The following is a 21,724-nucleotide window of genomic DNA, read 5'->3' as shown; positions in this document are numbered from 1 at the left end:
TCTCTATCTAGACTGCAAGTCTTTTAAAGGCAAGACATGTATTTTTTTTTATGATGAAAATGCAAGACTTTATTGAGCTAAAAAGGAAGTCTTGAGTAAATTATAGGCTTAAGGACATGTATTTTTTTTAAATAGTGACTTTTGTTTTTTCTCTTCCCTCAAAGGAAATATATGTTCATTATCAGACACTTAAAAAACAAACAAAATGAAAAAAACAAACAGTTAATATAATGTTGCATAACTTTCTAATAATATATAGAGATCTAAATATCTCTATAGGCTCATATATATTCACATGCCCATGTAAAAGTCACATAAATGGATAATAAAATGGACTATGGAAATACTGCTTTGTTATCTACCTTAAAGTAACCATATATCTTTGTGTTATTAAATATTCAACAACACCATCATTTTTTAATAGCTTCAAAGATATCCATCTTGTAAATATACCATGATTTATTTAATTAAACTCCTTACAGTTGGACATTATTCCCAAGTTTTTCTATTATTATTATTATTTATTTTTTAATCTTTTTGCGGTACGCGGGCCTCTCACTGTTGTGGCCTCTCCCGTTGCGGAGCACAGGCTCCGGATATGCAGGCTTAGCGGCCATGGCTCACGGGCCCAGCCGCTCCGCGGCATGTGGGATCTTCCCGGACCGGGGCACGAACCCGTGTCCCCTGCACCGGCAGGCAGACTCTCAACCACTGCGCCACCAGGGAAGCCCTGCTATTATATTTTTTTAATGCAATAAATACCACTGTTGCAAACTCTTTCCACATATCAAAGGTTTCTCCTTAGAACAGGTCTTTAGAATAGAATTCATGGGACAAAAGGCACAACTTGGTGAAATCCTACAAATATGCACAGCTGTGTAACAATCATTGTAAGAATGATGTAGAACATTTCTGTCATCTCAAAAGGTTCCCTCGTGTCCATTTGCAGCCCATCCCCTCTCCCTGTTTCTTGGCTCCTGTTAACCACTGACTTGCTTTCTTTCACTATAGTTCTGCCTTTCCTAGAATTTCACATAAATGAAGTCATACAGTATGTAGTTTGTTTTTTGGTCTGACTTCTGTTACTTACTTATGATGCTTTTGAGATTCACATCTATATTGTGGGTTTATCATAGTCTGTTTCTTTTTATTACAGAGTAGTATTCTATTGCATGAGTATATCACAATATGTTTATTTCATTTCCCATCTGATGATTATTTGTTTTTTCTCCCAGTTTTTGGCTATTATGAGGAACGCTTTTATGAACACAGGAGCACAAGTCTTTGTGTAAGCATGCATTTTCATTTTTCTTGAGTAAACATTTAGAATTTTAATTTCTGGGTCATATGGTAAATGTATGCTTAACTTTTTTTAAAATTTATTTATTTATTTTTTACATCTTTATTGGAGTAAAATTGCTTTACAATGGGGTGTTAGCTTCTGCTTTATAACAAAGTGAATCAGTTATACATATACCTATGTTCCCATATCTCTTCCCTCTTACGTCTACCTCCCTCCCACCCTCCCTATCCCACCCCACCAGGCGGACACAAAGCACTGAGCTGATCTCCCTGTGCTATGTGGCTGCTTCCCACTAACTAGCTACCTTACGTTTGGTAGTGTATATATGTCCATGCCTCTCTCTCACTTTGTCACATCTTACCCTTCCCCCGCCCCATATCCTCAAGTCCATTCTCTAGTAGGTCTGTGTCTTTATTCCTGTCTTACCCCTAGGTTCTTCATGACATTTTTTTTCTTAAATTCCATATATATGTGTTAGCATACGGTGTTTGTCTTTCTCTTTCTGACTTACTTCACTCTGTTTGACAGACTCTAGGTCTATCCACCTCATTACAAATAGCTCAATTTTGTTTCTTTTTATGGCTGAGTAATATTCCATTGTATATATGTGCCACATCTTCTTTATCCATTCATCCGATGATGGACACTTAGGTTGTGTCCATCTCCGGGCTATTGTAAATTGAGCTCCAATGAACATTTTGGTACATGACTCTTTTTGAATTATGGTTTTCTCAGGGTATATGCCCAGTAGTGGGATTGCTGGGTCATATGGTAGTTCTATTTGTAGATTTTTAAGGAACCTCCATACTGTTCTCCACAGTGGCTGTATCAATTTACATTCCCACCAACAGTGCAAGAGGGTTCCCTTTTCTCCACACCCTCTCCAGCATTTATTGTTTCTAGATTTTTTGATGATGGCCATTCTGACTGGTGTGAGATGATATCTCGTAGTTTTGATTTCCATTTTTCTAATGATTAATGAAGTTGAGCATTCATTCATGTGTTTATTGGCAATCTGTATATCTTCTTTGAAGAAATGTCCATTTAGGTCTTCTGCCCATTTTTGGATTGGGTTGTTTGTATTTTTGTTATTGAGCTGCATGAGCTGCTTATAAATTTTGGAGATTAATCCTTTGTCAGTTGTTATATTTGTAAATATTTTCTCCCATTCTGAGGGTTGTCTTTTCATCTTGTTTATGGTTTCCTATGCTGTGCAAAAGCTTTTCAGTTTCATTAGGTCCCATTTGTTTATTTTTGTTTTTATTTCCATTTCTCTGGGAGGTGGGTCAAAAAGGATCTTGGTGTGATTTATGCCATAGAGTGTTCTGCCTATGTTTTCCTCTAAGAGTTTGATAGTTTCTGGCCTTACATTTAGGTCTTTAATCCATTTTGAGCTTATTTTTGTGTATGGTGTTAGGGAGTGATCTAATCTCATACTTTTACATGTACCTGTCCAGTTTTCCCAGCACCACCTATTGAAGAGGCTGTCCTTTCTCCACTGTACATTCCTGCCTCCTTTATCAAAGATAAGGTGACCATACGTGTGTCGGTTTACCTCTGGGTTTTCTATCCTCTTCCATTGATCTATATTTCTGTTTTTGTGCCATTACCATACTGTCTTGATTACTGTAGCTTTGTAGTATAGTCTGAGTCAGGGAGCCTGATTCTTCCACCTCCATTCTTCATTCTCAACATTGCTTTGGCTATTCGGGGTCTTTGGTGTTTCCATACAAATTGTGAAATTTCTTGTTCTAGTTCTGTGAAAAATGCCAGTGGTAGTTTGATACGGATTGCATTGAATCTGTAGATTGCTTTGGGTAGTAGAGTCATTTTCACAATGTTGATTCTTCCAATCCAAGAACATGGTATATCTCTCCATCTATTTGTATCATCTTTAATTTCTTTCATCAGTGTCTTATAATTTTCTGTATATAGGTCTTTTGTCTCCTTAGGTAGGTTTATTCCTAGAAAGGAAATTAACTATTTCCTTTCCCATATTAGGGAAGTTTTCAACTATAATCTCTTCAAATATTTTTTCACACCCTTTCTTTTTCTCTTCTTCTTCTGGAACCCCTATAATTCGAATGTTGATGCGTTTAATGTTGTCCCAGAGGTCTCTGAGACTGTCCTCAGTTCTTTTCATTATTTTTTCTTTATTCTGCTCTGCAGTAATTTTTTCCACTATTTAATCTTCCAGGTCACTTATCCATTCTTCTGCCTCAGTTATTCTTCTATTGATCCCATCTAGAGTATTTTTAATTTCATTTATTGTGTTGTTCATTGTTGTTTGTTTCATCTTTAGTTCTTCTAGGTTCTTCTTAAATGTTTCTTGCATTTTCTCTATTCTATTTCCAAGATTTTGGATCATCTTTACTATCATTATTCTGAATTTTTTTTCAGGTAGACTGCCTATTTCCTCTTCATTTGTTAGGTCTGGTGGGTTTTTATCTTGCTCCTTTATCTGCTGTGTGTTTTTCTGTCTTCTCATTTTGCTTATCTTACTCTGTATGGGGTCTCCTTTTTGCAGGCTGCAGGTTCGTAGTTCCCGTTGTTTTTGGTGTCTGTCCCCAGTGGCTAAGGTTGGTTCAGTGGGTTGTGTAGGCTTCCTGGTGGAGGGAACTAGTGCCTGTGTTCTGGTGGATGAGGCTGGATCTTGTCTTTCTGGTGGGCAGGTCCACATCTGGTGGTGTGTTTTGGGGTGTCTGTGGACTTATTATGATTTTAGGCAGCCTCTCTGCTAATGGGTGGGGTTGTGTTCTTGTCTTGCTAGTTGTTTGGCATAGCATGTCCAGCACTGTAGCTTGCTGGTCGTTGAGTGGAGCTGGGTGCTGGTGTTGAGATGGAGATCTCTGGGAGATTTTCACCATTTGATATTATGTGGAGCTGGGAGGTCTCTTGTGGACCAGTGTCCTGAAGTTGGCTCTCCCACCTCAGAGGCACAGCAGTGACTCCTGACTGCAGCACCAAGAGCCTTTCATCCACTCGGCTCAGAATAAAAGGGAGGAAAAGTAGAAAGAAAGAATTAGTAGAAGTAGAAAGAAAGAAAGAAAGAAAGAAAGAGAAAAAGGAGGGAGGGATGGAGGAAGGAAGGAAGGAAGGAAGGAGGGAAGGAAGGAAAGAAAGAAAGAAAGAAAGAAGATAAAGTAAAATAAAGTAAGATAAAATATAATAAAGTTATTAAAATAAAAAAATAATTATTAAAAAACAAAAAGAAACAAACAAAAAAATGGACGGATAGAACCCTAGGACAAATGGTGGAAGCAAAGCTATACAGACATAATCTCACACACATACACACAAAAAGAGGAGAAGGGGAAAAATATATATATATCGATGCTCCCAAAGTCCACCTCCTCTATTTGGGATGATTCGTTGTCTATTCAGGTATTCCACAGATGCAGGTACATCAAGTTGATTGTGGAGCTTTAATCCGCTGCTTCTGAGGCTGCTGGGAGAGATTTCCTTTTCTCTTCTTTGTTCTCACAGCTCCCAGGGGCTCAGCTTTGGATTTGGCCCCGCCCCTGCGTGTAGGTCGCCGGAGGGCGTCTGCTCTTCGCTCAGACAGGACGGGGTTAAAGGAGCCGCTGATTCGGGGGCTCTGGCTCACTCAGGCCAGGGGGAGGGAGAGGCACTGCGTGCAGGGCGGGCCTGCGGCGGCAGACGCCTGCGTGACGTTGCACCAGCCTGAGGCGCACCGTGCGTTCTCCCGGGGGAGTTGTCCCTGGATCCCGGGACCGTGGGAGTGGCGGGCTGCACAGACTCCCCGGAAGGGGAGTGTGGCGAGTGACCTGTGCTCGCACACAGGCTTCTTGGTGGCGGCAGCAGCAGCCTTAGCGTCTCATGCCCGTCTCTGGGGTCCGTGCTTTTAGCCGCGGCTCGCGCCCGTCTCTAGAGCTCCTTGAAGCAGCGCTCTTAATCCCCTCTCCTCGCGCACCAGGAAACAAAGAGGGAAGAAAACGTCTCTTGCCTCTTTGGCAGGTGCAGACTTTTCTCGGACTCCCTCCCGGCTAGCCGTGGCGCACTAACACCCTGCAGGCTGTGTTCACGCCGCCAACCCCAGTCCTCTCCCTGCGCTCCGACCGAAGCCCGAACCTCAGCTCCCAGCCCCGCCCGCCCCGGCGGGTGAGCAGACAAGCCTCTCAGGCTGGTGAGTGCCGCTCGGCCCTGATCCTCTGTGCGGGAATCTCCCCGCTTTGCCCTCCGCACCCCTGTTGCTGTGCTCTCCTCCGCGGCTCCGAAGCTTCCCCTCCGCCATCCGCAGTCTCCGCCCGCGAAGGGGCTTCCTAGTATGTGGCTTCCTAGTATTTCCTCCTTCACAGCTCCCTCCCACTGGTGCAGGTCCCGTCCCTATTCTTTTGTCTCTGTTTATTCTTTTCTCTTTTTCCCTACCCAGGTACGTGGGGAGTTTCTTGCCTTTTGGGAGGTCTGAGGTCTTCTGCCAGCGTTCAGTAGGTGTTCTGTAGGAGTTGTCCCACGTGTAGATGTGTTTCTGGTGTATCTGTGGGGAGGAAGGTGATCTCCGCGTCTTACTCTTCCGCCGTCTTCCCAGAAGCCCCCCTCTTCTGAATAACTAGGCTTTAAAATGCTTAGGCCCTGGATTCTACCTCAGCAAGTTTCTGCCTAAAACTGAATGGATTTTGGCCCTCACCGGCTTCTGAATAACTAGGCTTTAAATGCTTGGGCCCTGCATTGTACCTCTGCCACTTTCTGACTAAAACTGAAGTGGATTTAGACCCTACCTGGCTTCTGACTAACTAGACTTTAAAATGCTTAGGCCCTGGATTCTACCTCAGCCAGTTTCTGACTAAAACTGAAGTGGATTTATGCTTAACTCTTTAAGAAATCTAAATTTATGAGCATTTCAGTTGCCGCACATTCTTGCCAACCCTTTGGCATTGGCAGTCTTTTTGATTTTAGAAATTCCAGAGTTCTAGAGTATGACTGGTAGTATTCGATTATGGTTTTAATTTACATTTCCCTGATGACTAATGATGTTGAGACTGTTTTGCCATCCATATATCTCCTTTGGTGAAGTGTCTGTTCAAAACATTTGCTCTTTTTGTTGTTGTTGTTTCCTTCTTAATGAATTTTAAGGGATTTAAAAAATATAAAAAGTCCTTCAATGGATATATGTTTTACAAATATTTTCATGTAATAGCCTATGGATTGCCTTTTCATTTTCTTAACAGTGTCTTTGGAAGAGCAAAAGTTTTAAATTTTGATGGGATTCAATTTTTAAATATTTTGTGCTTTTTGTATCCAATTTAAGAAAACTTTGCCTAACCAAAGTCACTAAGATTTTTCTTTTATGATTTCTTCTGGAAATTTTATAGTTTTAGCTCTTACTAAAACTATATTTGGTTCTGTGATCCATTTCAAGTTAATTTTTACATAGTGGAGAATGTAAGAGTTGAGAGGTTTCTCTTTTCTTTTTTGATAATCAGTTATTTCAGCATGATTTGTTGGAAAGATTTCCTTTTCCTCACTGAATTGCCTTGGAACATTGTTTCAATCCAACTGATTGAAAATAAATTGGATGTATATATATACTTTATATTTATAGAATAAATTTATCTGTTATAGATTTTAAATTCTGTTCCTTTGATCTATATATTTAACTGTATGCCAGTATCATTCTTTCTTTTTTACTGTAGCATTATAGTAAGTTATGAAATTAACTTTGTTCTTTTTTCAAAAGGATTTTGGCTAGTTTATTTCCTTTGTATGTCTATATACATTTGAGGATCAGCTTGTCAACTGGGATTTTTGATTGGGATTTCATTGAATCTATAAATTAATTTAGAAACAATTGACATCTTAATATTGAGTTATTGAATATTCAGATCCATGAGCATGGTATATCTCTCAATTTCTTTATGTCTTTTAAATTTTCTCAGCAATGCTTTATAGTTTTCTATGTGCAGGTCATGACATATATTTTGTTATGTTTATACCTAAGAATTTTATGGATCTGATATTACTGTAAATGATAATTAAAAAATAATTTCCATTTACAATTGCTGCTAGTTGATAGAAATACAATTGATTTTTATACTGATCTTGTATGCTGCCAGTTTGCTAAACTCACATATTACTTCCTGTTCCTTTCATGTAGATTCCTTAGGATTTTATATAATCATGCCATCTTCAAAGAAAGACAGTTTTATGTTTCCTTTCAAATCTGTATGTTTTTATGTCTTTTCTTCCTGGGAAAGGATAGGCCTGGTACTCAGGCGTGTGTGGAATGTTTGAGTGAAAGGAGAAACGAGTAACTTTGGTTTTTATTTATTAGGGTTAGGGGATAGGGCCAGGATAAGTGTTATCTCTGGCCAACATTTGTGTGGTTTGAATAGTCTGTTGGTGCCAAGGGAGAGAGTGTGTGTACCCTGTTATGGCTTGCTCTGGTGTGGGACAAAAAGAGGCAGTAGGAGGGGTAGGGCTTGAAAGCTGGCCAACATCAAAACTGGAGGCTCTTTATTAGAATTCGATTTGCTAAAATGATTTCAAGGAAATTGACCATTAGCAACAGGAATTTCATTGTTGGTGGTCTAGGAACAAGATGACTACACTGGTTTGTGGTTTTAGTTTCATCTAGATGGCCTACGGGACCTTTAAGGAATTTAATAACATGGACAACAAGAAAATAATATTGCCACCAGTGTGCTATCAACTGTAAGCTCTACCCTACCACCTAAACACCCTTCCCCTGCTTAGTCATCTTTTCATCTGGCTTTATTTTAAAAGGTGGGTGTAATCCCAGACCATCGTTCTTTAGGCCATTAATTCTTATCTTTTTATCAGGCCAACCCCATTACTAATTGCTTGGTTGGGGAATCTAATAATTTTTTTTTTCATATTTTCATGTGGACTAGAAGGATTGGTATCCGAGCTGATTTTACTCATTACTGAATGAATCTTCAATAACTTGATTTTGTGCTGTTAATAATACTATAACTTCTCTTTCCTCCCCCACTTGCCCTTAAATTCAGAGAGCTCAGCACTTAGGGCAACTCCGGTCACTCTGCATTTGAAACTAACCCATCACTTGCATTCTTGAACTTCCTCCAACCAAATTACTAAAAGAATGTATTCCTGAGGCAACTGCTCTGGTGATTACACTGATTTTTTTCTTTTTCTAGTGACAGGTGTTAGGACCATGACGATTATGACTCACTGGAAAAAAAATTCTAAAGCAATTTCTGCCCAGAACCTAGGCACCCAGGCTGGGATTTGCCATATTTATTAATGTGGGAAGAAGTTCTTGTTTTCTTAGTCACAACTCATTTAATGACAGTCCCTCTCTCCAGGCTGTCTGTGTGTCTGGCTGCCTAGGGAATGCTGGAGATTTGATACATTAATTTAGATTCTTCCTGGTTGCTAAGGGAAAAAGAGACCACATGTCCCTCCAAGAGTTCAGTTACCCCTGCAGAGCAGCACAGCTGGACTTGCATTTAAGGGTGGTATTTTTTTCATTAGGAGGGAGGTTAGCAATTGCTGACCAGAGAGCAAATAACACTAAACTATGAATACCTCAAATTTCTCTGCCCTCCACAGATAAGGTGTTTTGGAATAACGTGCCTTCAAGAGTTTAGACTCATAAAATGGGTAAGTGACTAACTACAAAAGAGGTCCTTAGTGTGAATTAAGAATCCTTAGAGGAAAAGTAGAAAATATAGGCTATGAAATGCTTCAGTAATAAAAAAAAAATATTTCACTACTGTGTGCCAGATATTATGCTAGTACTCCACATACTACAAGATAATTATTTCAATGATAATAATAATATCTACTATATGCCAGACTGTACCAAGTACTTTAATAGAAAACTTCCTCATTGTTCAAGGTAGGTGCTATTACCATCTCAATTTTTTTTTTAAATAAATTTATTTATTTATTTATTACTTTTGGCTGTGTTGGGTCTTCATTGCTGCTCACGGGCTTTCTCTAGTTGCAGTGAGCAGGGGCTACTCTTAGTTGCGGTGTGTGGGCTTCTCATCGTGGTGGCTTCTCTTTGGTGTGGAGCACAGGCTCTAGAGCGCAGGCTCAGTAGTTGTGGCGCATGGCCTTAGTTGCTCCACACATGTGGGAGCTTCCTGGACCAGGGCTCTAACCTGTGTCCCCTGCATTGGCAGGTGGATTCTTAGCCACTGTGCTACCAGGGGAGCCCCCATCTCAATTTTTAGAAGAGGAAACGGAGACTCAGATGGAGTAAGCAACTTGCCTAAGGTTCTATTGAGAATGAGTGGCATAGCTGGGATTCTGACTGTCAAAATTATATTTCCCCCCTCTTCTATGTGATTATTCTATGGACAAATGCCTACGGAAGTTTGAACTGGGATGACAGTCAGAGAAAACTTCAGAGACAAGACCATATGAGATGGCCTTGAAGTACCAGCTGGAATTTGAACAGTGGAAATGGGAGGGAGAGAAGGGACCTGGCATTGCAGGTAGAAGATGTAATGAACAAAGGCTCCATGAGCATTGTTTTCTCTTTTATCTGTGGACTCATCTCCCCAATGCCCCCTGCCTGCTTGTACATCTTGTACAGGTGTATGAACTATTGTACTGTGTTCTGACATGGTTGTTTTGTTAAGGCTACTCTACCATGACTAGGTAATGGGGTCCCCCTCTAAAGGGGGATGGGTCTTTGAGTACAACATCTGTGGAAGGGATCACTCTTCTGACCGGACATTGATTCTCCTAATTTTCTGGAGGCAGCTCTTAGACAGGGAGACAACACCTGCTCCTTTTAAGTCTGCTTCTTTGTGAGCCTGGACTTTGAGATGGGCTTGAGGGCCTTACCGAGTACTGAGGAAAGATTTTTTACTTTTATCTGGAGTCAGAAGGGGCACACCAAGAGACACTCCCGCAGAAGATATTTTGGAAGACACAGCTGGAGATATTCTGGAAGATAGATTATCTTGAGTCATATTACTCTGTTTTCCTTTGGTGATCAGAGAACCTGCAGCAAAAGTTTTATTTAAATGCTTAAACTTGATCTTGGCTCTGCTATGCCATTTGAGTCAAAAAGCAGGAATGCCCCTTGAGGTCAGAGTGATGGGGGTAGCAGTAATTCATTCTCTCTCCCTGCCTCCCTTTCTCTGTCTCTCTCTCTCATTCCCACTCTTACTTTCTTGCTCTCCATACACTGTTAAACACTTGTGGGGTACAGGCTAGGTGCCAAACACAGTGTTAAGAACTCCATGCATATTGTCTCAATTAATGCTCGTGCCAGTCCTTGAAAGTCAGTACCTTTACATCTCCACTTTATAGCTGATGGTTACAGAACTGGTAAGTGGTAGTTTCAGTAATCTGTTGCCACACTAATACTGCATAATAAACAACCACAAAACCTCATTGACATACAATAGTAAACATTTGTTTTTGCACGTGGGTCTGTGGGGTAAAGCTAATGTCATCTGGACTTGGCTTATTTTAGCTGGTCTCACTCTTGTGGCCAGCTCTGGGATGGCTATGTGGCTCTGTCGTCTTGGTTAGGCTTGCTCACATGTCTGGAGTTTGGCTGGTTATTGGCTGATAGAGGATGACCTCTGCTGGAATGACTGGGAATTTTTTTTGCTTTCACTTTTTGCTCATCCTACAGCATGCTAGCCTAGGCATGCCCATCTCATGGCATGGCAGAGGGCAAGAGCAACAAGCAGAAGCATATAAGTGATCTTGAAATCTCTACATGTGTCATATCTACTAACATCCTATTTGGCAAAGCAAATCACATGACCAGAGTTCTAGGGCCTGGACAGGTGAAAAATCAGGGCCATTAGTGCAGTCAACCTGTCACAGTGGTGGAGCTCATGTCCCCTCTCACTTTTCTGTCTCCTATTAACTTGTGCGACAATTATCCAATAATTACCCAATTATTCTTTACCTGCTTTCCTTGAGTAGAAGATGGATCCTGAACTAGAAGATTTGGGGCTGACAGGTCTGGCTACCTCTTCTTGCAAAGATAATCCCTGCATTGACAATTTCAGAGAAGGGGAGTTTGCTTCTTTACAACGTGTGTATTCATATACTGGGATTATGATGACCCATGAGATCGCACGTTGAAGAATTTTCCTCAGTACAGTGGTTCTCAAGATTCCTGAGGTTGAACACTTCTCTCTAATCACAAAGTACTCACAGAGCCTTACATGATATTAGCTGTATCAAACTGAGGAACTAACTGAAGAGTTATTCTAGATTGTCACATGTTTAGACTAATTTATATTTTTTAATACCAACTATATATATATATATATTTTGAAAATAGTGATACTCGTATCTGTGAGGTGTTATTTGTGTATTTTACAGATAGTACAGTTTGTAAATGTGGATTCTCTGATTCTTTGCAATAACTCTGAAACTTCCCTCCTAAGTAAACACACACACACAAACACCTGCCTATCTGCTTCCTAACCTTAGTGACAAAGTTTTTTATTACATATTTTACAGAATACCTTGTAGTAAATGTAGGGCTGAAGTTACAATGGGAAGGCTATCAGAGGTACGACAGTCTTTTACGAGGTGCAGAGGTAGTAGCAACACCTCTGCTTTCTAGAAAGACTCTTCAGCATATAGAAGAAAGGCCTGACTCTTTAGCCAGGGATTTGAAAACTTCCCCAAACTTCCTAAACTTCTCTTTCTAGATTTTTCTTTCACAATTTCCTTTACAAAGTTCTCTCCTCTTCTGAAAACACACATTTTTCTAATTTCTGCTTTTTGCTTGATATAAAATACCCTCTCTGTACTGAGCACCTACCTGTCCCTCAAGACCAGGCTTGCCCCATCCCTAAGGCCTTCTCTAACTTGGTCGTCAGACTATCTTTTATTTCTTGGTTCCACTCATCTCCTTATATTTGACTTATTTAGATTTACTCTGATTCAATTCATTTCACACTCATTAGGCACTTTCAGAGTACCACTCATCAGGCCAGGCTCCAGGATTACAGAGTGAAAACTCTGTCTCTGCTGCTGAGAAACTCAGTTGTTCCTCTTACACATTTTAGACCCCTAACTCTATTGCAAGTATTTTATTTTTATATATCTTATGGCATCAAGCAGATATAAATGGTTTAAAAATACATTTTGAATTGAAATAATAGAAAGGAAGTCACTGATGAGATTTTTCTCTCAAGAACTATGTACTGAATGTCTTAAATCTTAGAAAGACTGACTTCTGCAGCATTAGAATATTTCCCTCTGGTTATGGTGAGGGGCTGAGTAGAAGACAGTCAAGCCAAGTGTTGACTCAACATTGAACCTGGACTATTCTCTGAGGGATGCACCCTAAGTTCAGGGAGAGGGTAAAAAGGTAAACGATCTTTCACGAAATGATCTTTCATTTCATGTTGTTTGTACTGTGTGAACACTGATAGAATCACAAAGGAAATGTCTGGATTTGGGGTTTAAAGAAACGGATATCTCAATTAATTATTGGCTCCATCATCTGTATGTCAAATTTTGGACTGTCTCTTTTCCATATCCTCTGTTTGGTGGAAGCACGGCAGACCAGAATTTCCCAGGAATCCCTCAGTAGGCTGGCAAAAGGGACTGCCATGAAAGATGCCCAGTAAATATGCCACTTAGCTGTTAAGTTTTCCACTGGAATTACCCCAGTGGGATCAAGGGACTTTGCTGCCAATCAAAAGCACAGATGTCAATGGAGGAAGCAAGAAAAGTGGATAGCACCTGACACACAAGAATCTCATTTATAGCCTGTCTTTGAGCAACAAATCCCACCAAGGCTTCAGTGTTCCACTTATAGGTCTAGCCACAAATATCCACTGAAAAACCATTCCTCGCTGTCTCTTTGCCTTAGGCAACTTGTTTACACTCCTTGAATTTCAGTTTTCTCACTTCTAAAATATAGATAAGAGTAACTATGCCACTGGAAATTTTTACTGAGGTGTACCTGTTATCTTGCCTTGTTTCAATGTTATAGAAAGTTGGGAAATTTGAAAGGTAATTTTCCTTCTCCCTGCCATGCTCCTCACTCTCTATATCCAGGTCTTTGTGTTCTGTGCTCCCTGGTCCCTAAGGGAATTAAGTTTCTTTTTAGATTAGGCATCCCTCTCCCCCAAGGCCACCACAACCCAGAGCTTTGTTTGGAAGTGGGGGATTGCTGCGGAGAGTCAAGAGGGAATCAAATGGTGGATGATTTTTAGCCATCTCAGGTGGGGCTGAACCGAATTTGATTTTAAATAAATAAAAGAGTGTGATAATATTTGCATGCCAGGTTGTGGAGGAAGCTCATACACACTCCATCTTTCTATCAGAGTTAATGTAAGAACTGAAATCAGTTAGTCTAGGGACTTCCCTGGTGGCACAGTGGATAAACTCTGCACTCCCAATGCAGGGGGCCCAGATTCAATCCCAGGTCAGGGAACCAGATACCACATGCATGCCACAACTAACAGTTTGCATGACACAACTAGGGAGCCCGCGTGCCTCAACTAAGGAGCCTGCCTGTGGCAACTAAGACCCCACGCAACCAAATAAATACATAAATATTTTTTAAAAAAGAAATCAGTTAGTGTACCTGAAATCACCTAGCCCAGTGGCTGACACATAGTCTAGACTCAATAAATGCTATTTGTCTTTTCTACCTGTTTATTTGTACTTTGTATCCAGAAAATGCCCATCAGTTGAGCCATTTGAAATCCAAATATCTAGTCTTTAGACCAGCTATCAGCAAACTGGATTTCTTGTACTCCTAGTGTACACAGAAACCAGAAACTCTTTAAGGGGTTGACTGGGCTTAGAGAGATTTAGGGAATTTGTCTCTAGATCCTAAAACTCCATATTTACTTTTTTCTAAAATTGATCAGCCTGGGGTGGATGTCATTCTAGTTCCCTTTCTCAAACTTTCCTTTTAAAATCATCTTTCTACTGCTTGACAAGAGAAAGGCATACCTCTCACCATTTCCAAATCTTACTATACTGTGTTGCCTGGGGAGAGGGTACCTCATGTAAAACAGAAAGCAGAAATTAGAAAAATATGTGTTGGCAGAGGGGAGCATTTTGTAAAGGAAATTGTGAAAGAAAAATCTAGAAAGGAAAGCTTAGGCCCAATGTGAGAGGTTTTCAGATGCCTGGCTGAAGAGCTTTTATAGAAAGCAAGGAGGTTGGTCCTGTCTTCTTCATCTTGTAAAAGACTGTCATAGTTCTAATGGTCTTCCTATTGCAACTTTAGCCCTACATTTCCTATGAGGTATTTTGTAAAATATGTAAAATATATTATATCTGTATAATATATTATATGTAATATATTATGTTTATATATTATTAAAAGATGTGTCTAGTAAAATTTTACTTTTTATGTTGAATAATTATTATCAAACTTTGTAATATATTTATGTTATTTGGAACAGATGTGTACTACTAATAATTTTAATGCCTAACTCAATCTAGAAGAAATTATAAACATAAGAGAATTATGGGTATAAGGAATTAAAAACATAAATACATATTGCAGATAACATATATCTTTTTGTTAGAGAGAACTATGATAGGGTGATCAACAAAGCATAATGATATAGTTCATTTAGATAAATTCTACGGGGGCATTCTCTGATAACAAAAGAAAAACAACAATGTAAACGTATGTTAAAGAAGTGTTCATTTACCTATTTTCATATGGATCGGTATCAAATCACTGTAGTATTTAGAATTCATTGGACAAATTTATAAAGGGATGCAATAGTTTTGTTTTTAAATGTTATTATTTACAATACACTGGAAATATCACCCTTTGCAATTATTTAAATTTTTGGTGAAAAATTTTAGAGGACAACTTAAAAATGTGTGAATGGGTAGATAGCTTTCAATCTTTTGGGGAGTAAGTAATCCAAAAAGTTTGAAGAGCACTGTACAGGGAACGTGCAAAATGCAGTTTAGCTAAGGCTGGTGTTTTCCTACTAACTAAGTTCTTAATAGTTCTTACACTTAGTTCTTAATAACTAAGAGTAGTTGGGAAGAATCAAGAGCAGTGAAGAAGGGATAATTAGTAGCGCTCATTATACATGTGTATAGTATCGTGGATGTACCATAGAGAGGTGCTGGAAGACTGAGAGCTAGAGAGACCTTTGCTGGGCTCAGCGGGAAGTGATTCTGGGAACAAGCGCAGAAAAAACAAACTGGAGGCCGTCGTCAAGAAGGTTCAGGTTGGGGCTTCCCTGGTGGCGCAGTGGTTGAGGGTCCGCCTGCCTATGCATGGGACACGGGTTCGTGCCCGGGTCCGGGAAGATCCCACATGCCGCGGAGCGGCTGGGCCCGTGGGCCATGGCCACTGGGCCTGCGCGTCCGGAGCCTGTGCTTCGCAACGGGAGAGGCCACAGCAGTGAGAGGCCCGCATACCGCAAAAAAAAAAAAAAAAAAAAGGGTTCAGGTCCGCAAAGATTTGGCCAGATTAGTGGCATCGAGTTGGTTTGGGACAACAACTACTGTCAGGACAGGCTTCCTGTGAGATGGGACTTGAACCGGTGCCATCCAAGTCCAGTTGGTGAGTTGGAGTCAGTGCTGGTGGAGAGGAGTCCTGATGATTTTACTTAGGAGATGCTGAAAGGCTGTTCCTGACCACTCATCGCTCAACTCATGTAGAGCAGTGTGTGTGTCTTAAACACACACAAGTAAAACCACCTCAGAGTTTCACACACCAATTAGGAAAAGGTATAAAGTGTTAGTTAGTTGCCATGAATGATGTGTTTACCAACTGAAGAAAAACCAGGGTCTCTTGGCGATTATAATGGTTTCTTGTGTAAATGCGGATTCACTTTCCAAAGCCAGAGTTCTCTGATCTGCTGAGAAGGTGGAGGCTATTCTCCATGAAAGTAGTGATCTAGGAGAATCCCTGCAAGATTTCACAGATTATGGCCCTGCAGAGACAGTTTCTCAAGTGCGAGGATTCAGGTGTTCAGTTGAAACTTGTTTATCGTATTTGAACCAAATCTAACTAGTCAAATGTAAATCTAAGAACATCTCCAAGACAAAAATAACTCTTCAGATTATCATTTCACATTATCCAAACCCTGATTTCTAATGCATTTTTTCCCTTTCCTTTAGTAGCACAAGTGATAATATGATTTTATTTCTCTTTTGTAAATACTGTATGTTTCCCAGCAGCTATTCTTGCCTATAGAGGAAAATCTAGCTTTTTAGTCTAGCATGCGGTGGCTTCCCTAATTCGCTCCATCTATATTTCTTATTTTATTTTCCATCTTTTCCCTATGTGGAATAGCAGCTTAATCTGGCTGTTTCACTGCCATCCTGAATATAACTTCAGGATATAGTAGGTACCAGGTTAAGATACAAACAAAGCTAATAGGAGGTGATTTTTGATAGGGGAATCAAGGAAGATTTCATAAATGAGGTGACATTTGAACTGATCCTTGATATATTGGATTTTCAAGGCATGGGTTTAGAGTGAAATACTGAGCTGTTGGTGAGGGACTAGGTGTGGCCTAGATTTCTAGGACATTTACTCAAATGAAAAATGTGGAAAGCCAAATACTATTTGCATTGGTTTTTCCTTATTACATACTGCACCAGTGTGGCAATAATGCCTACATTAGATGTGTGCTTAGGTCTCTGTCCACACATGGAGTTGTGAAGTAGGAACTTCCTGAAATTTGATCCATTAGTAGGCAGAATTTGGTATTGGACTAGTATACTATTTGTGGTTTAGTATTATTATTATTATAGTCATAGAACAACAATCTTATATTTCACTTACAGCACTTTAATATAGGTGTTATCCAGGGGTATCCTTGGACAAAGCAGTGATTCAGGTTTTTATTGTCAATCTGGGATTAAAAAAAAAAAAATGACCCTGAATGAGGAATCTGAGAGTGCAGACTCTAGATCTGGCAGTGCCACTGAGTAGCTGGATGCTAATAAAAACAAAATAATAACTTTTTCCAGCCTTAGTTTCCCTACTTATGAATATATATATAGTAATAATTTCTTCTCCTGTTTGTAAGAGTGCAGCGAGGATTAAATCTGTTAATATATGTGAAAATATTTCCAAGTAGTTAAAAAATCCCTAAAATGCAAAGAGTCAGATTCCAGGTTTCTTATTCTTTCTGAGGATACAGTTAGGTAACCTGATTGATAGCAAGCCATTCAAATGCATTAGGTGGTATAGGCAAAGTCCATGAGAGCTGGGGCTTTTTTTTTTTCTGTTATATTTACAGAACAGTGATTATCACATTGCAGGTACTTACTGTATATTTATAAAATGAAAGAATGAATGAATGACTGGAGGCATTCAAGGGCCTCCCTCTAGCTGCCTGACCTGGCTGCCAAAGCTCTGTGTCTAGGTGACTGGCTGAGTAGAGTCTGTGAACTGTGTGTTTGCTTAAGGATATCTTGATTCCACCTGGCTTTTCTCCCTGACTATTTTGATAATAGAAATAGCTAACATTGCTTGAGTACCAGATATGTGCTGGGAGCTGTGAGGTACTTTACATGAACCTTTGGTCATCCTCCCAGCCCTGAAAAGGTGTGTATCCTTATTTTAAACACCAGAAATTCATGCTCAGAAATGCTAAGTAACTTACTAAAAATCATATAGCTAGCATATCAACTTGGGTAGGCTAGATTATGCTGTGATAATAAACAATCTTTATATCTCAGTGACTTAAAACACAAAGGTTTATTTTTTGCTTGTCTCATGTGTTCCTATTGAGTCAGCTGGAGGGCCCCACTTGTCGTCCTTAGGGATCCAGGCCACAGAACAGCAACCATCACAAATATTGCTGTGCCAGAGGAAAAGATATCTCTAGAGAGTGTCACACCAGCAATAAAAGTTGGCCTGTGAGTGACATACAGCCCTTTTTCTCAAAATGCATTGGTCAGGATTAGTCACATGACTCCACACAAATATAGGCATACTAGGAAAATGGAGCCCTATCATGTGCTGGAAGACAGAGTGAGACATTTTGAGGGTGATGCAAATAACTACCAGAGCTAGTAAGTGGACAACTTGGTTTATGAATTCAAAAATTACCTACTTCAAAATCAGGTTTATATCACAAAACTGCATTGCTTTACTCAACTTACCTAGAGTTTTGGGAATGGGGAATATCCATTCGAGTTTCATCGAGGGTTGTCTTTTTGAGGTAACCCATGCTGAATCTTCCTAGGCTGAGAATAACTCTTCCTTCTCAGTTGTTACACCAGCAAACATGACCCCTTTGGCCTATGGTAGTTGAGGCTTGAAAGTCAGACCCTAGTAGGATAGGTACTGTCCCTATCCATGCTGTCTTCTGCTTGCTGTATCTATAGCAGAAGTAGTGTCATTAACACCAGTTTCTACTCTTCCAGGCCCAGAGCTGCTGAAATGACTTGCAGTCCCAGAGCTGCTAGAGTGACTTAGCAGTTGGCAAGGTGTCCCCTGAACTAAAGAAGTTGTATATTGGGCCAGAAGCAGACCTGGAAGAAGCTGATGACAAAGGCCTGCCAACAGTGCTGAGACTGTAAGTTAAGATCATTCACATTTCCATCTTTGTAGGCAGCCTGTGATGTGAGTTTGGAGACTGCCCAGATGAAAGCCCTGAATTGGAATTCAAGATCTTTGAAATTAGCCCTGGCTCTATCATCACTAGCTGTGTGACCTTGGGCAAGTAATTTAATCTCTCAGAAGTCTGAGTTTCCTCATCTGGAAGAAGAATTCCAGTTCAACATTCTGATTTTTAAGATGAAAACTGCCAATCTGCACATTGTGTGAGTGGCTAACATCTGAATAGCATTCAATATTGTACGAAGCTTTTCTTCAGCTGCCTTGCTATGCAGACATGATTACCATAATTTTCCCAGTGAATAAATAGTCTTGTAGGATCAGGTGAATTGCCCAAGGTCTCACAATTAATAAATAGCAGAAGTAGGACTTGGACATAAACCTACTGTCTCCAAATTTGGTGTTCTTTTCCCTGGTCTGAATTAGTGACTAGGTAATCCATAGGATGTGAAAAAGAACACAAAAGTAAAGACAGTGGATGGCAGAAAGAAAACAGCAGAGGATTTAAATCTTTGAGGATTAACTTTGAATCCAAGCTCTGCCATTTACTGATTTAGAGTCCTAGAAAAGCCATTTTTTTTCCTGTTTGGCAAAAATAGGCAGGGCTGATAGTCACCTCAGAAACAGTGGTACAGCCATACTGCTTATTAAAATATTGAAATCCTTCTGTATTATTTGATGACTAGCCATTCCATTTGTCCCCCTCCTTTCAGATCCCCCCCATATTCCCATGATTGAGCAACAAAAGAGTTAATGTGGGACCCAGCGGGGGGGCATTAAGGATCCACTCCATTTCAGGGAGGTATGGTTGGTCCCAAACCATATTGGTTGTTAAATATTTTTAATATCAGGAATGATTAGCAATAATAATGATAGCATTCTTCCCCCACTTCAGTGGGCTGCTGTTGAAGATCAGATAATATAAAACAATGGAGATGACAGATCAGCTATAAACCTTAAAAGCAATGTTTAAAAATGTCATAGCAATGACCTCTGGGGAAAAAAGTTCTGTTATACCGAAAATAATGCATAGGATTTTACCTTGGTGAGATTGTTGCCTATTAGTCTATTTAAGACTCTCATATGGTAAAGGAACTTATTTTACATCTTTAACTTTGAATTTTCTAATGTTTGGGAATAGAACTCATTTCTCAACCATGAAACACCTATCACATTCTCTGCTGATTTTGTGGATCTTGGTTTTTGACCCTTAACTTACTGTTTTCTATATCTTTACCTATTCTTATATAGTATGTCTTTCTGTGCAGTGGCTCACATGGTCCCTACCCTAGATGCTGCTTTAGTCCAGGGTTAAAGGCACTCAACTCCCCATGGCAGGTTTATCACAGAGCAGAGGTCTCTAGAGTCCAGCTATCCTAGAATAACAAGAATAAGGAAAATGATAGCATCATCAAAAACAATGGCAGGACATATTTACTGAGTGCTTTTTACATGTTGAGGACCCTGCTGAGTGCTTTACATATTCTACTGATCATGGTGCTTGACTCCATTTTACCCCACATGATTAGTCTAAGCTAGGGGTCAGCAAACCACAGCCTGCAAGCCGTCTAGTCCCTGGCCTGTTTTTGGAGGACCATGAGCTAAGAATATTTTTTACATTTTTATAGGGTTGAAAGAAGAAGAATATGCTACAGAGATTGTGTGTGGCCCACAAAGCCTAAAATTGACATTATTTTGTCTTTTACAGAAAAGTGCCAATACCACTTTGCTTACTAGTGATTGGATTAAAGTTAGGCATGTGGTCCATTCAGACAACAAATAGTTATTAAGTCCTAACCACTGTTTTGAATGTTGGGGATACATCAGTAAGCAAAACAGACAAAAATTCCTGCCTTCACATATCTTTATTCTAGTTTTAGTTAATGAGATATAAGTTTGTGGTTGTTTGGTAAAGGTTTCTCACATTTAAGTAGGCAATAGTGGAAAAGATATTCCTTTCTACCTCTAAGTGTTTCTTTCTTTAAATGTGATACTTCTAATTTATGATCATGAGGGGAGCCAGCTCAAGACAGAGTTAACACATCAAAGGGGACAGAAGAGAAAGTCAGAAAGAAATTAATTAAACTGCTGAGTCAATCAACCTTGAAATCTGCCACACCTAAGACCTACTAATATATAATGTTTTCTTTGTTTTGGTTTTCTATGGCATACGTATACACATACGTTACTCAATTTAATCCTTATAACAACCCTATGAAGTACTTATTGTTCTCATTTTGCAGAAGACGAATGTAAAGATCAGAGAAATTAATTAATTTCGTAGTCCGCAGTTAGTGGAAGAGCCATGATGGGAACCTAGGTCTCTCTAGGTCTCTCAGGTCTCTGGTTTCTCTCTCTCATGGACTTTCTAAGCAGTGAGAGTTGTTAGAGGGAAAGGCAGGAAGTCAACGTGAGGACAGTTTTTATATCCTGAGCCTGCATATAGGCTGCATTGCTGAGTTTCATCCTTTTGCTTAGACCTAGAACAATGTTTCTTGACCCCCATCCCACAATGAGAAGGTAGCATTTTTCCATTTATTGAGAAGTCATTACCCTTAGATGGTTGTATTAATATATATAAGGAACCAAGCACTGAAATCTCCCAGGAAGGGGCAGATCTATCAATTTCTCTCCATTTTTCCCACCACCATTTAGATCACTTCTCACTTTGTCTGCTGCAGTAACAGACTCCCACCTGGTCTTTGTTCGGTTCACTGTGGCCTTCTAATCCACTCTCTACACTGTAACTGGAGGATAAAAACAAATTTTCAATATGGTCTGTAAAGACTGTTCAGCTTCATATTTCCTCAGGCACCCTCCTGCTTTCTCTGTTCCAGCCACACTGGCCTTGATTGGCCATCAGCTTGTGCCTGAAATGATCTTTCTTTTTATGCCCAATAAACACCTAT

General features: G+C 39.9%; 1 long non-coding RNA gene across 1 annotated transcript in view; it reads left to right on the top strand.

Moving 5' to 3' along the window:
• The window catches only part of LOC109549142 (uncharacterized), a 295,166-nt gene that overhangs the window by 24,189 nt on the left and 249,253 nt on the right, over nt 1-21,724 (top strand). Inside the window, exons 3-4 of the long non-coding RNA XR_004525758.2 lie at nt 8,858-8,908; nt 18,623-18,774. This is a non-coding gene — a long non-coding RNA (uncharacterized lncRNA). The remainder of the gene's footprint in view (nt 1-8,857; nt 8,909-18,622; nt 18,775-21,724) is intronic.

Source organism: Tursiops truncatus, chromosome 3, assembly GCF_011762595.2.
Source record: "Tursiops truncatus isolate mTurTru1 chromosome 3, mTurTru1.mat.Y, whole genome shotgun sequence".
Taxonomy (NCBI): Eukaryota; Metazoa; Chordata; class Mammalia; order Artiodactyla; family Delphinidae; genus Tursiops; species Tursiops truncatus.
Note: the sequence above shows the minus strand (reverse complement) of the source record. Positions and strands in the feature narration are given on the sequence as shown.